Source organism: Lagenorhynchus albirostris, chromosome X (assembly GCF_949774975.1).
Source record: "Lagenorhynchus albirostris chromosome X, mLagAlb1.1, whole genome shotgun sequence".
Taxonomy (NCBI): Eukaryota; Metazoa; Chordata; class Mammalia; order Artiodactyla; family Delphinidae; genus Lagenorhynchus; species Lagenorhynchus albirostris.
In genome coordinates this window covers 69,090,016-69,104,920 of record NC_083116.1, presented here as the reverse complement: position 1 = coordinate 69,104,920, position 14,905 = coordinate 69,090,016, and the positions used below count along the sequence as shown (strand labels likewise).

At 43.3% G+C, this 14,905-nt stretch overlaps 1 long non-coding RNA gene across 5 annotated transcripts in view; it reads right to left on the bottom strand.

The window, feature by feature from the left end:
• Nucleotides 1–13,331, bottom strand: part of LOC132513945 (uncharacterized) — a 31,113-nt gene extending 17,782 nt beyond the window's left edge. The window contains exon 1 of one of the 5 annotated variants that reach the window (XR_009538602.1): nt 12,709–13,331. This is a non-coding gene — a long non-coding RNA (uncharacterized LOC132513945). Of the gene's footprint in view, nt 1–11,360; nt 12,566–12,651; nt 12,675–12,708 lie in introns of those variants that run through there. The other 4 variants (XR_009538596.1, XR_009538597.1, XR_009538601.1 and 1 more) reach the window with 4 other exon arrangements.
• Nucleotides 13,332–14,905: the final 1,574 nt, after the last annotated feature.

Here is a 14,905-nt window from a genome sequence, read left to right as displayed (position 1 = left end):
GTGGACAACTGAGAATGTATACAAGACAACTAAGATTGTGCACATTAACTGCAGTAGTGTGTAAGATCTTGAGTAGTAGGCACCTCCTGTTGGAATATAAATAGAATGGGGAGGGTCCTTACCTGGTGTACAGGTACAGGAGCAAATGTAAGTATACACATTAACAGTCCAAGAAAACTTATCTTGGCTAGTCAGAAGCCCCCGCAGTAACGTAAATGGGGCAAGGAAATGGGATCCTAATCTAACATAAGGGAGCATGGGTTACTGAAATTATGCACGTTTAAACTCTAGAGGAAAAGCAGCCACAGTTGATCAGGACCCCTGATGCAAAGGAGGTGAAATGTGATGGGATCCTAGTGTAATTTTGCACATTAACTGTCCAAAAGAGAAACTAGTCAGTAGTCCCTCCTATAATACTAAGAACTCAAGATATTAGCTTGTCACGAGGGCACATGCACAATGAGTCCCAAGAGAAGGACTCTGAGTCACTAACATCCCCTGATATAATACAGAAAGGGAGGGATATTAAAGACAGGGGCCTTGAACACTGGAATTTTGCATGTAAATACTCCCAGAAAAAGTAACGGAGGTAATTAATACATCTTCTTATAAAACAAAGAGAGTACAAGGGACTTAAGTGAAAGATATATTTGTGGTCAATTACCATGGTTCACTTTATTCTAGTACAAAGGTCTTGAGTAAAGGGCATCCACCACTGAATACAAGGGAAGTTAGTGAGGTCTTTATATACTGCAGAGGAAGAAGGACAAATGCAATTGTGCATTAACAGTGAAAAGAAGGGGCCTTGGTGTTCAGGACCCTATGCTGTAATGCTGACAGGGTGTGAGAGGATGGGATGCACCACAACAGTCCCAAGTACCCTCTGTGGTAAGGGTACTGGAGTAGAAAGGGACTGGAAACTAGACTGACAGAAAGGACCATAGTTGCAGTTAAGCATCTTAAGAGTCCCAAAAACGCTCCCATGTAATGCAAAGGGAGTAGGAGGTAACGGGATTCTAGACCAACAGAAGGGAACACAGGTGCAATTACCATCATGACAGTCCCAAATGCCCTCCCAGGTAATGTAAAGGGGGTCATGGGATCCAAAACTAACAAAAGGGACCATATCTGCATTTAAACACATTCACAGATCCAAGTACCTTCTGTGGTAATGCAAACAAAGCTGGAGGGGATGGACCCCAGACTGAGAAGGGACCACAGCTGCAATTAAACACTTTAATAGTCCCAAGTGCCCTCTGCTGTAATGCAAAGGGAGTAAGAGGGCATGGGAAGTGAGACTAACAGAAGGGACCACAGATGCAATTAAGCACTTCAACAGTCCCAAATACACTCCTAGGTAATGTTAAGGGAGTTAGAGGGCATGGAATCCTAGATTAACAAAACAGATTACAGCTGCATTTAAGCACCTTTCTGTCCCAATACCAACAAGTAATACAAATGAGTAGAAAGGGATGAGATCCTAGAATTACAAAGGGACCACAGCCAAAAACGAGCACAGTGACAGTCCGAAATATGTTCCCAAGTTACGTGAGGGAATTGGAGTGCTTGAGAAAGTACACTTAACAGATGGGACTACAGCTGCCACTAACCACTTTAAAGGTCTCAAATACCTCTGCAGTCATGCAAAAGGAGATAGGTGGGAATGGGATCCTAGGTTAACATAAGGGATTGTACCTGCATTTAATAAGCACATTAACAGTCCCTTGTAGCCTCTGTGGAAACGCAAATCAAGTAGGACGGGATGGGATCCCAGACTAACAGAAGGGACAGGAGTCCAATTAAAATAGTCCCAAGTGCCCTCTGCAGAAATGCAAAGGGAGTTAGGTGGGAATGGGATCCTAGATTTAAAAAAAAAAGGACTGTACCTGCATTCAAGCACAGTAACAGTCCATTGTACACTGTGGTAATGCAAATCAAGGAGGGAAAGGGAATCTAGACCAACAGAAGGGACAGCAGCTTCAATGAAGCCCATTAAGAGTCCCAAGTACCCTTTGCAGTGATGTAAAGGGAGTTAGGTGGGAATATAGTTCAAGGTTAACATAAGAAACTGTACCTGCATTTAAGCACATTGAAAGTCCCTTGTAGCCTCTGGGATGATGCAAAGGGAGTTACGTGGGAATGGGATCCCACCTTACAAAGGGACTGTAACTGCATTTAAGCACATTAACAGTCCTTTGTACCCTCTTTTATAATGCAAATTTAGTAGGAGGGCATGGTAATCTAGACGGACAGATGAGACTGTATAGGCAGGTAAACGCATTAACAGTCCCAAGTACGCTCTGCAGTCATGCAAAGGGAATTAGGTGGGAATGGGATCATAGGTAACATAAGGGACTGTAGTGCCATTTAAGCACATTAAAAATCCCTTGTACACTCTGTGGTAATGTAAATCAAGTAGGAGGGAATGGGATTCTAGACTAAGAGGGAAACCGTAGCTGCATTAAAGCTTGTTAACAGTCCCAATTACCATCTGCAGTCATGAAAAGGGAGTTAGGTGGGATTTCGGGGTTAACTCAAGGCACTGTACCTGCATTTAAACACATTAGCAGTCCCTGGTAGCCTCTTTGGTAATGCAAATGGAGGCAGGTGGAAATGGGATCCTTGAACTCTACCTGCATTTAAGCACCATAACAGTCCCTTGTACCCTCCGTGGTAATGTAAATCCTGTAGGAGGGGATGGGATCCTAGACTAAGGGACTGTGGCTTCAGTAAAGCCCATTAATAGTCCCAAATACCCTCTGCAGTCATGCAAAGGGAGTTAGGTGGGAACAAGATCCTAGGTTAACATAAGGGACTGTAGCTGCATTTAAGCACTTCAACAGTACTTTGTAGCCTCTGTGGTAGTGCAAAAGGAGTTAGGTGGAAATGGGATCCTGGTTATCAAAAGGGACTGTAGATCCATTTAAGTATATTAACCATCCCTTCTACCCTCTCTGGTAATGCAAATCAAGAAGGAAGGGAACAGATCCTAGACTAACAGAAAGGACTGTAGCTGCAATCAATCGCATTTAAAGTCCCAAGTATTCTCTGCAGTCATACAAAGTGAGTTAGTTGGGGGTGGTATCCAAGATTACCATAAGGGACTATAATTGCATTTAAGCATGTTAACAGTCCCTTGTACAGTCAGTGGTAATGCAAAGGGGGTTAGTTGGGAATGGGATCCTAGGTGAAACAATAAAGGGGACTATACCTGCATTTAAGCACATTAACAGTCCCTTGTATCCTCTGCGGTAATGTAAATCTGTAGGAGGGGATGGGAATCTAGACTAAGAGAAGGGACTGTAGCTGTGATTAAGCCCGTTAACAGTCCCAAGTACCCTCTGCAATCATAAAAAGGGAGTTAGGTAGGAATGGGTTCCTAGGTTAAAAAAAAAAAGGGACTGTAGCTGCATTTAAGCACATTAACAGTCCATTATACCCCCTTTGGTAATGCAAATCGAGGACAGCCTGGGAATCTAGACTAATAGAAGGGAGGGCAGTGCAATTAAGCCCATTAACAAGTCCCATGTAGGCTCTGCATTAATGAAAAGGGAGTTAGGTGGGAATGGGATCCTAGGTTAACATAAGGGACTGTAGTTGCATTTAAGCACATTAATAGTTATACAGTTTGTGGTAATGCAAACCGTGTAAGAGAGGATGGGAATGTACACTAACAGAAGGGAACGCAGCTACAGTAAGCTCGGTAACAGTCCCAAGTACCCTCTGCAGTCAGGAAAGGGAGTTAGGTGGAAATGGAATCTTAGGTTACAAAAGGGACTGTAGCTCCATTTAAGCACATAAACAATCCATTGTACTCTCTTTGGTAATGCAGATTGAGTAGGAGGGCATGGGAATCTGGACTAACAGAAGGGGCTATAGCTCTAATTGAGTCCATTAACAGTCCCAAGTACCCTCTGCAGTTGTGAAAAGAGAGGTTAGGTGGGGATGGGATCCTAGGTTAACATAAGGAGCTGTAGCTGTTTTTAAGCCCATTAACAGTCCCTTGTAGAGCCTGTGGTAACGCAAATCATGTAGGAGTGGATGGGAATCTAGGGTAACAGAAGGGACTGTAGCTGCAATAAAGCCCAATAACAATCCCAAGCACCCTCTGCAGTCATGAAAAGAGAGTGAGGTGGGAATGGAATCCTAGGTTAAAAGGGGGGGGGGGAGATTGCACTTGCATTTAAAAGCACATTAACAGTCCCTTGTCTCCTCTCTGGTAATCTAAAGGGAATTAGGAGGTAATTAGCTCTAATGGGATCCTAGGCTAAGATAAGGGACAGCAGTACAATTAAGCCCATTAGCAAGTTCTATGTAGGCTCTGCAGTAATGAAGAGGGAGATAGTTGGGGATGGGATCCTAGGTTAATATAAGTGACTGTAGCTGCTTTTAAGCACAGTAACAGTCCCTTGTACCCTCTGTGGTAATGCAAAGGGAGTTAGGTGAAAATAGGATCCTACCTAAAAAAAGCGATTGTTTCTACATTTAAGCATATTAACAGTCCCTTGTATCCTCTTTGGTAACCTAAAAGGAATTAGGTAGAGATGGGATCCTAGACTAACGGAAGGGACAGTAGTGCAACTAAGGCCATTAACAAGTCCTATGTAGGCTCTGCAGTAATGGAAGGGAGATAATTAGGGATGGGATCCTAGGTTAAGACAGGGGACTATAGCTGCATTTAAGCCCATTAAAAGTCCCAAGTACCTTCTGCAGTCATTAAAAGGGAGTTAAGTGGGAATAGGGTCCTAGATAAACATAAGGGACTGTAGCTGCTTTTAAGCACAGTAACAGTCCCTTGTACCCTCTGTGGTAGTGCAAGGGAGTTAGGTGGGAATGGGATCACAGGTAAACATAAGAGACTGTAGATGCATTTAACCACAGTAACAGTCTCTCGTGTACTCTGGGGTAATGCAAACTGAGTACAGGGATGGGATTCTAGACGAACAGAAGGGACAGCAGTGTAATAAAGCCCATTAACAAGTCCATGTAGGCTCTGCAGTAATGAAAAGGGAGTTAGGTGGCAATGGGATCCTAGAGTAACATAAAGGACTGTAGCTCTATTTCAGCACATTAGCAGTCCCTGTACTCTCTGTGTTAATGCAAATGGAGTAGGATGGAACGGATTCTAGATAACAGAAGGGACTGTGCCTGCAACAAAGCCCGTTAACAGTCCCAAGTACTCTCTGCAATCATGAAAAGGGAGTTAGGTGGAGAGGGGATCCTAGGTAATTGCATTTAAGCACATTAACATTCCCTTGTATCCCCTTTGGTAATGCAAATGGAGTAGGAGGGCATGGGAATCTAGACTAACAGAAGGGATTGTGGCTCTAATTGAGCCCATTAACTCCCCCAAGTACCCTCTGCAGTCATTCAAAGAGCTTTAAATGGGAATGGGATCATAGGTAAACATGAGAGAGTGTAGATGCATTTAAGGATATTAGTCTCTACACTCTAGGGTAATGCAAATCAAGTAAGAGGAATGGGCTCCTAGACTAATAGGAGGGACAGCAGTGCAATTAAGCCCATTAACAAGTCCCACATAGGCTCTGCATTAATGAAAAGGAAGTTAGGTGGGGATGGGATCCTAGGTTAACATAAGAGACTATAGCTCCATTTAAGCACATTAACAGTCCCAGTTACCCTATGTGGTAATGCAAATCCAGTAAGAAGGAAACTGATTCTAGATTTACAGAAGGGACTGTAGCTGCAGTAAAGCCCATTAACAGTCCCAAGTACCCTCTGCAGTCATTAAAAGGAAGTCAGGCGGGAATAGGGTTCTAGATAAACATAAGGGACTGTAGCTGCTTTTAAGCACAGTAACAGTCCATTGTACCCTCTGTGGTAGTGCAAGGGGGTTAGGTGGGAATGGGGTCATAGGTAAACATAAGAGACTGTAGATGCATTTAAGCACAGTAACAGTCTCTTGTACATTCTGGGATAATGCAAATTGAGTAGGTGGGATGGACTCCTAGATTAACAGAAGGGACAGCAGTGCCATTAAGCCCATTAACAAGTCCATGTAGGCTCTGCAGTAATGAAAAGGGAGTTAGATGGCAATGGGATCCTAGATTAACATAAAGGACTGTAGCTCTATTTAAGCACATTAGCAGTCCTTTGTGCCTTCTATGTTAATGTAAATCGTGTAGGAGTGAATGGGAGTCTAGACTAACAGAAGGGACTGTAGCTGCAATAAACCCATTAACAGTCCCAAGTAACCTCTGCAGTCATTCAAACAGGTTTAAATGGGAATGGGATCATAGGTAAACATGAGAGACTGTAGATGCATTTAAGGATGTTAACAGTCTCTACACTCTGGGGTAATGCAAATCAAGTTAAGAGGGATGGGCTCCTAGACTAATAGGAGGGACAGCAGTGCAATTAAGCCCATTAACAAGTCCCATATAGGCTCTGCATTAATGAAAAGGAAGTTAGGTGGGAATGGGATCCTAGGTTAACATAAGGGACTATAGCTCCATTTAAGCACATTAACAGTCCCTTGTGCCCTTTGTGGTAATGCAAATCCAGTAAGAAGGAAACTGATTCTAGATTAACAGAGGGACTGTAGCTGCAGTAAAGCCTATTAACAGTCCCAAGGACCCTCTGCAGTCATTAAAAGGGAGTCAGGCGGGAATAGGGTCCTAGATAAACATAAGGGACTGTAGCTGCTTTTAAGCACAGTAACAGTCCATTGTACCCTCTGTGGTAGTGCAAGGGAGTTAGGTGGGAATGGGGTCATAGGTAAACATGAGACTGTAGATGCATTTAAGCACAGTAACAGTCTCTTGTACACTCTGGGATAATGCAAATTGAGTAGGTGGGATGGACTCCTAGATTAACAGAAGGGACAGCAGTGCCATTAAGCCCATTAACAAGTCCATGTAGGCTCTGCAGTAATGAAAAGGGAGTTAGGTGGCAATGGGATCCTAGATTAACATAAAGGACTGTAGCTCTAAGCACATTAGCAGTCCTTTGTGCCTTCTGCGTTAATGTAAATCGTGTAGGAGTGAATGGGAATCTAGACTAACAGAAGGGACTGTAGCTGCAATAAAACCTATTAACAGTCCCAAGTACCCTCTGCAGTCATGAAAAGAGATTTAAATGGGAATGGGATCATAGGTAAACATGAGAGACTGTAGATGCATTTAAGGATGTTAACAGTCTCTACACTCTGGGGTAATGCAAATCAAGTAAGAGGGATGGGCTCCTAGACTAATAGGAGGGACAGCAGTGCAATTAAGCCCGTTAACAAGTCCCATATAGGCTCTGCATTAATGAAAAGGAAGTTAGGTGGGAATGGGATCCTAGGTTAACATAAGGGACTATAGCTCCATTTAAGCACATTAACAGTCCCAGTTACCCTATGTGGTAATGCAAATCCAGTAAGAAGGAAACTGATTCTAGATTTACAGAAGGGACTGTAGCTGCAGTAAAGCCCATTAACAGTCCCAAGTACCCTCTGCAGTCATTAAAAGGGAGTCAGGCGGGAATAGGGTCCTAGATAAACATAAGGGACTGTAGCTGCTTTTAAGCACAGTAACAGTCCATTGTACCCTCTGTGGTAGTGCAAGGGAGTTAGGTGGGAATGGGGTCATAGGTAAACATAAGAGACTGTAGATGCATTTAAGCACAGTAACAGTCTCTTGTACACTCTGGGATAATGCAAATTGAGTAGGTGGGATGGACTCCTAGATTAACAGAAGGGACAGCAGTGCCATTAAGCCCATTAACAAGTCCATGTAGGCTCTGCAGTAATGAAAAGGGAGTTAGGTGGCAATGGGATCCTAGATTAACATAAAGGACTGTAGCTCTATTTAAGCACATTAGCAGTCCTTTGTGCCTTCTGTGTTAATGTAAATCGTGTAGGAGTGAATGGGAATCTAGCCTAACAGAAGGGACTGTAGCTGCAATAAAACCCATTAACAGTCCCAAGTACCCTCTGCAGTCATGAAAAGAGAGTGAGGTGGGAATGGAATCCTAGGTTAAAAAACGGGGGGAGGGGGATTGTACATGCATTTAAAAGCACATTAACAGTCCCTTGTGTCCTCTTTGGTAATCTAAAGGGAATTAGGAGGGGATGGGATCGTAGGCTAAGATAAGGGACAGTAGTACAATTAAGCCCATTAGCAAGTTCTATGTAGGCTCTGCAGTAATGAAAAGGGAGATAGTTGGGGATGGGATCCTAGGTTAACATAAGGGACTACAGCTGCATTTAAGGACATTAACAGTCCCTTGTACCCTCTGTGGTAATGCAAATCCAACAAGAAGGAAACTGATTCTAGATTAACAGAAGGGACTGTATCTGCAATAAAGCCCATTAACAGTCCGTTGTCCCCCTTTTGGTAATACAAATAGAGTAGGAGGGCATGGGACTCTGCTAACAGAAGGGACTGTAGCTCTAATTGAGCCTATTAACAGTCCCAAGTACCCTCTGCAGTCATGCAAAGAGATTTAGACAGGAATGGGATCATAGGTAAACGTAAGAGACTATAGATGCATTTAAGCACAGTAACAGCCTCTCATACATTCTGGGGTAACACAAATTGAGTAGGAGGGATGGGATTCTAGACTAACAGAAGGGACAGCAGTACAATTAAGCCCATTAACAAGTCCATGCAGGCTCTGCATTAATGCAAAAGGAGTTGGGGGGGATGGGTTCCTAGGTTAACATAAGGGACTGTAGCTCCACTTAAGCACATTAACAGTCCCTTGTGCCCTTTGTGGTAATGCAAATCGAGTAGGAAGGAATGGATTCTAGAGTGACAAAAGGAACTGTAGCTGCAATAAAGCTCATTAACAGTTCCAAGTACCCTCCGCAGTACCCTCCTCACTCAAAGGGAGTTAGGTGGGGATGGGTTCCTAGGTTAACATAAGGGACTGTAGCTGTCTAAGTCCATTATCAGTCCCTTGTACTGCCTGTAGTAATGCAAATCATCTAGGAGGGGAATGGGTGCTAGACTAACAGAGGGGTCTGTAGCTGCAATCAAGCCCATTAACTGCCGGAAGTATCCTCTGCTGTAATGCAAAGGCAGTTAGTTGGGGATGGGATTCTAGTTTAAAGAAAGGAGTCATTGGGACTGCAATTTTGCACATGAACAGTGTCAGGAAATGGCCTTAGATAATTAGCACCTTTCAGAAGTAAAGATGGTGCAGGGTTCCTGATACAAAAGGCTCAGGCGTTATCAATTAGGTTTGTGCACATAAAATGTCCTAGTGCAGAGTTCTTAAGTAGTAAGGGTCCTCTGCCAGAATACAAAGTGGGTGGGTGTGACTAATTCACAGGACATTGACAAATGCAACTATGAACATTATCAATTCAAGAGAAGGTTCCTTGAGAGTCTGACCCATATAGCATGCAAATGGGATACAGTGGCCCATTAAATGGACAGGACTCTGGACAACTGCAACTGTCCAAATTAACTGTCCAAAAGCTGAGTTCTTGAATAATCTGCATGACCTAGCAGTATTCCACCGAGTGTGGGATTTCATTTTTTATTGCATGGGACCATAGATATATGTAATTATGCACATCAATTGTTTAATAAGAGAAGGGACTTTGGGTAATCAGAACTCCTCAGAAGAAATGGCACAGAGGTAAGGGATATCCTAGACTAATGGATGGGACCATGGGAAATGAGGATTTTACATATTAATGCAAAGTGATAGGTAGTCTGAACTGCCTAGGATCAATGAAGAGCATGGGCGGGTCTTACCTGTTAAGCAGGACCATGACTAACAGTAATTGTACCCATTAATATACCAAAGTAAAGGACTTTGAGGATGAGCACTTCTGCTGTAGTGCAAAAAAGTTGCAGAGGACTTGTGTAATGAACAATTGGGATTCTTCTCATTAATAATTCAAGGAAGATGGTCTCAGGTAGTCAGCAGTGCCTAATAGCAATGCGAATGGGATGGAGGGTCATTGATTAATGGGGAAGACGATGTACAGTTTGGTACTTTAATTGTCCAAGAACAGCAGGACTCCCGAAAAGCAGAGCAAAATTGGTAGGATGGCTTTGTAGGACTGAGCACATTAACTGTGGAACAAAAAATCTGGGTTTTCTGTGCCCCCTGCTGAATGCAAAAGGGTTTTTGACTGGGATCTAATCCAATGGGCAGGATTATGAACAATTAGAATTTCACTCAGTGCAAAGAGTTTAGGTGGTCAGCACAGTATATATGCACTGTCCAGAAAACTGGGATTGTGACTACTGCATCAATGACAGAGGAATGGTTTCTCCTTCCTTAAGGACAGGGGATTGAGAAGATTGAGTAACTAGACTTATGAAAGCTCTCAATTAATTAACATTTCCTAACATTAATGCAAAGGGTGTGTGGATTCTTTGTTCTAACATGGGACAATGGACAAAAGGGATTCTGTACATTAATTGAAAATGGTGACTCAGGTAGTCAGCATTCAATATCTGCAATGCTAGAGGCAGACAGGGTATTCCAGTCTACTGGGTGAGCAACGTGGACAACTTATTTTTAGCACTGAATCAATGCAAATTTCACGGGCTTTAGGGAGAAACAGGACTGAGGCTGGGCTGGGGCTGGGGCTGGGGTTGGGGCAGGGGCTGGGGCAGGGGCCGGGGCAGGGGCTGGGGCAGGGCCAGGGGCTGGGGCTGGGGCTGGGGCTGGGGCTGGGGCTGGGGCTGGGGCTGGGGCCGGGGCCGGGGCTGGGGCCGGGACTGGGGCCAGAGCTGGGGCCGGGGCTGGGGCTAGGGCCGGGGCTGGGGCCATTAAGGGGGTTGCTGGGAAAAGGGCTGGGGTGGAGCTAGAGGCTGTGGAGTCAAGGAACCACAGAAAACTGAAATTATGAGCAATAATACTCCAATATAATAAGTTCGAATAGAAGAAGCAAGTCCACAGCAATTCAAGTTTCCTGCAGATAGGTGGGTCATTAGTCAATTAGTGCAGCATTAAGGGTGAGAACAAAGCAAGGCCTGGACCGGAGTGGACCTTCAAATATTCCTTTTTACATTCAGTCATAAAGTTAAATTTTTAATTAACTACTTCTGTGCTATAAGACTCTTCAAAAATCCAAAGGGAAGTAGTTTATTAAGTCAGCCCCAAAGTAAAAAATAGTAAAAACTTTAAAATGGCTTATTATTTTACTTTGAACATCTAAAGACAAAAAAAGTTTAAGCAATTTGTAGAAAAAGAAACTGAAAACTTTAAGGAATTTTAAAGGAACCCAAACATGAAAACCAATTAAATGTAACTGAAATGAAGTCTACAAATAAAGCCCCTAAATACATTTCCATAGTAGTCCCTTAAGGCTTAAATCGAACACTAGCAAACCACATAATCAAACTATGTATGACTAACATCCAAGAAACAAATAGAAATCAAAATCCGACCCCAGCATTAGCCATGGGGTAGGTGTTCCTCTTGAGGAAGGCAGGGATTCCTCTTCTGCCACCTGTCGGCCAACGATCATCTGCGATCCATTCTGGTCCTTGCCACGACTCACCGCCATTTTCACACTTGGCAGGCATGGAGCACTGCCCCTGGCCAAAGTGCAGAAGAGCAGAGGCGGGGTTGGCGGGGGCGGGTAGTACACTAGCCTTAGGCCACGGCACCAATGCAGAGGAATGGCGTGAAGTTCAGCCCGCACAGCCTAATATCCTGCACTGCAAGTGGCAATGCCGGAGGGGAGGGAGCAAGTGAAAGGGGAGGGAGGTGGAAAGGCCAAATGTCCTTGGAAAGACCTTGGTACCACCCACTGGGAGTAGTACAAACGTGGCCCGTCCTGACTGGCTGAATAGAGACGGTAGCGAGGTGCTATTCTAACTCGGTCTAATTCCATCCTCCACTAACTGGCTGCGACCAATTCCACCATCCTTTCTGATTGGGTGGGTCATGCGGCAATCCAACATTGCCAATCCCTCCTTTCACTTTTTCGCGGCAAAGCCCGCCATCTTTAACAATGCGGCAGGCCCTCCTGGTGCAAAGCCCGCCAAGAATGTAACGGTCGCTCACCCCTGCCATGACATCCACGTGACAAACTGCCATGATATCCACATGACAAGGTCAGCCATATTGTCCCTGCAGCAAAACCTGTCAGGAAATGCACACGGCAAAGACAAAGGCCCGCCATGTTTTAGACTGCGGCAAGTACTTAAGCCGCCATCTTTTACTATGTAACAGAATATTTCCACCGCCATGCTGCACACTAGAACAAAGACACCCATGATGTGGCTTCCCGCCACTGGAACACTGCGGCAAAATGGATCCGCCATTTTGAACACTCTAACAAAGCAGAGAGCCATGCTAAGCAATGCTGCAAAGTCAAAATCGCCATTTTGAACCCTGCGCCTAGGTCCTCTCCCTCTCATTTTCGATTAGCCTTTTGTAATGTGACACAGGATGATCCTGTTTTTCCACCTCATGATACCACAATTCATGCAAAACTCCTAACATGACCCAAATCAGCTCATTCAAAACACTTAACTCATGCAATGCATATCATTTCCTCTGCCTGTCCCACTATTCATCTTACCTTCCTGGTTTATATTTAGCACAAACAACTAGCTCTCAGCCAAGCTGGGCGGCAATTCTAAAGTGGCCGCCATCTTTCCTCCCCAGCCTAACCAACCCCCTAGCCTAACTGCAAAGTCATCTCCCAGCCAAAGCCGTAGGTCCACTCACACAACACCAAACGATTAGCAGCAACATTTTGTAGACATTCCAGATAGTACAACGAACCACAAAACCCAACACTTTTCCATCCATAAAAAGCCCCGATGGGCGATGAAAAAAAAAAATCTAAGCAGGTATCCGCGGCCCCGATGGGCAAGGAAAAAAAAAATTAAAGCAGGTATCCGAGGCCCCGATGGGCAAAGGAAAAAAAGAAAAATCAAAGCAGGTATCCAAGGCCCCGATGGGCCAAAAAATAAATTAAAAAAAAAAAAAAGGCAGGTATCCATTGCCCCGTTGGGCCAGAGGGTTGGGGAGAGAGGGGGTACACAGCAGGTATCCGAGGCCCCGATGGGCTAAGGGAAAAAAAAATTAAAAGCAGGTATCCGCGGCCCCGATGGGCAAAAAAATAACAATATTAAAACCAGGTATCCACAGCCCCGATGGGCAAAATATAGAAAAGGGGGAGAAAAAGAAAACTAAACCACAAAAAACCAGAGGAGTCAACCAAAAATCATTCCAAAGAAAAATTCCTTTAAAATTGAAAACTGCCTAAAAATATCCCAAATATCTGTAAAATAGCGAGGTGTCAAGAAAATACTAGGAGAAATTTCAGATTTTTAAAAATATTTTATGAATTTTTGGTGAATTTTTTAAAAGAAATACGCCATAAGGCATGGTTGGGGGCTGGAAAATGTTCCAGAAAGAACCACAAGGGCAAAGAGATCCAATATGAGCAAGCTTCTACCCCGGGAAAAGAAGAAATATGGCGGTCGCAGCAAAGTGCAGCGCTTTAAGAAGTGAGAGGGAGGGGACTGAGGGCGGAGGGAGTAGAAGAGGAGTGGCCTAGAAGATTGAAAGCCAGACATATTTGTAGTTTAGCCAGCTCAAAAATTTACCCAGTAACAAGAAAAAGAGAGATTTCAAAAAAACACAGCAACATACTAAAAAGAACATTAGACTGGAGGTAGGCTTCATTTCTAGTCTAGGAGCCACGACTTCAAAGGGTTTTCAATGGGTTCGCATCTGTAAAATAGGGACGTTGAGTAAATCAAATTAGATAACTGATGTTAAAATTCTCCACAAACAGTATAGCAAATGAAAAGGTTTTAGTTTAATTTGGTTTTGAAATAGGAGGAAAGGGGAAGTAGAGCTTTGATATGTTAATAAATTATCCAAATACCTCATTTAGCCAGAATGTATAACTGCCCCACCAAACGTTTGAACCAAAGAAGCTAGGAAGGGGCAATACATTAAGGTTAGAACCCTCTTCAAGGGACTTTCCCTTCCGTTATCTAATGTGATAGTGAAGGTTTACTAGAAAAAGAGACCCATAAAGGTTACACGATGTGCTCAAAGTCACACACCATGATTCTGATTCAGTGTATTTTCTACTCCAGCACTCTGCCTGTGTGGCCCCTGATAATAGAAGACTGGAAGTGCTTCTAAGTGAACAAGAGAGGAAGGAAAAGACATTTCACAGAATGCCGATTTAGCCCCTAAATAATCTATATTATTTTTAATTTTTAAACTGTGAAACCTTAATCTTTAGTATTTTCTACTTCCTCCGTGAATCTGATGACCCCAACAATGAAGCAGTCATAAGTGTAGAGTAGCGAAGTTCACCCGCTGCCAGTAACTGGTAGGAAAATGTTCATATAAAAGCCAAAGCTTCCCCCAGAAAGCTGGCTATTTAGGTGAGAAGCAATTAATCTCCTAAACCATCCTATACGGTTTATCAGAGAAACAATAGAGAAACTGAGGGAGACGATGGAAACTAAGTATTACACACAACTCCTAGGAAATCAAAGGATACATTGCCTTCCCAGTGGCTGAACTGGAAAGTGTAACTATTAACCCAAATAGTATCAGGTAAGGATGCCCTCCAGTCTCCAAATAAGTAATAAGGTATGCAAAATTTTCTTCCTTAAAGGACACACTCCATCTTCTAAGTGCTCTTGGTTCACACAAAAAGGTAATCTGACTTATACCAAATGAAGGATATTGCATTGTAAAAGTAGTATAATTTTCCATAGGACCTTTCCTCAACACTCAAAACTTAAACTATGAAGCAAATGCCTACAAACAAATTTGTTATGCTTTCCAGATTTGGGGAAGGAAATGGGATTCATATATATATATATATATATATATATTTCTGAAAGTCTTTAAAATTTCAGCCTAATTTAGTCTTTCACAAGTTTCTAATGAGACAAATAGAGGAAAAGGAGTCTTTCGTTGCATAGAGTGGTAAACTGAGATTGAG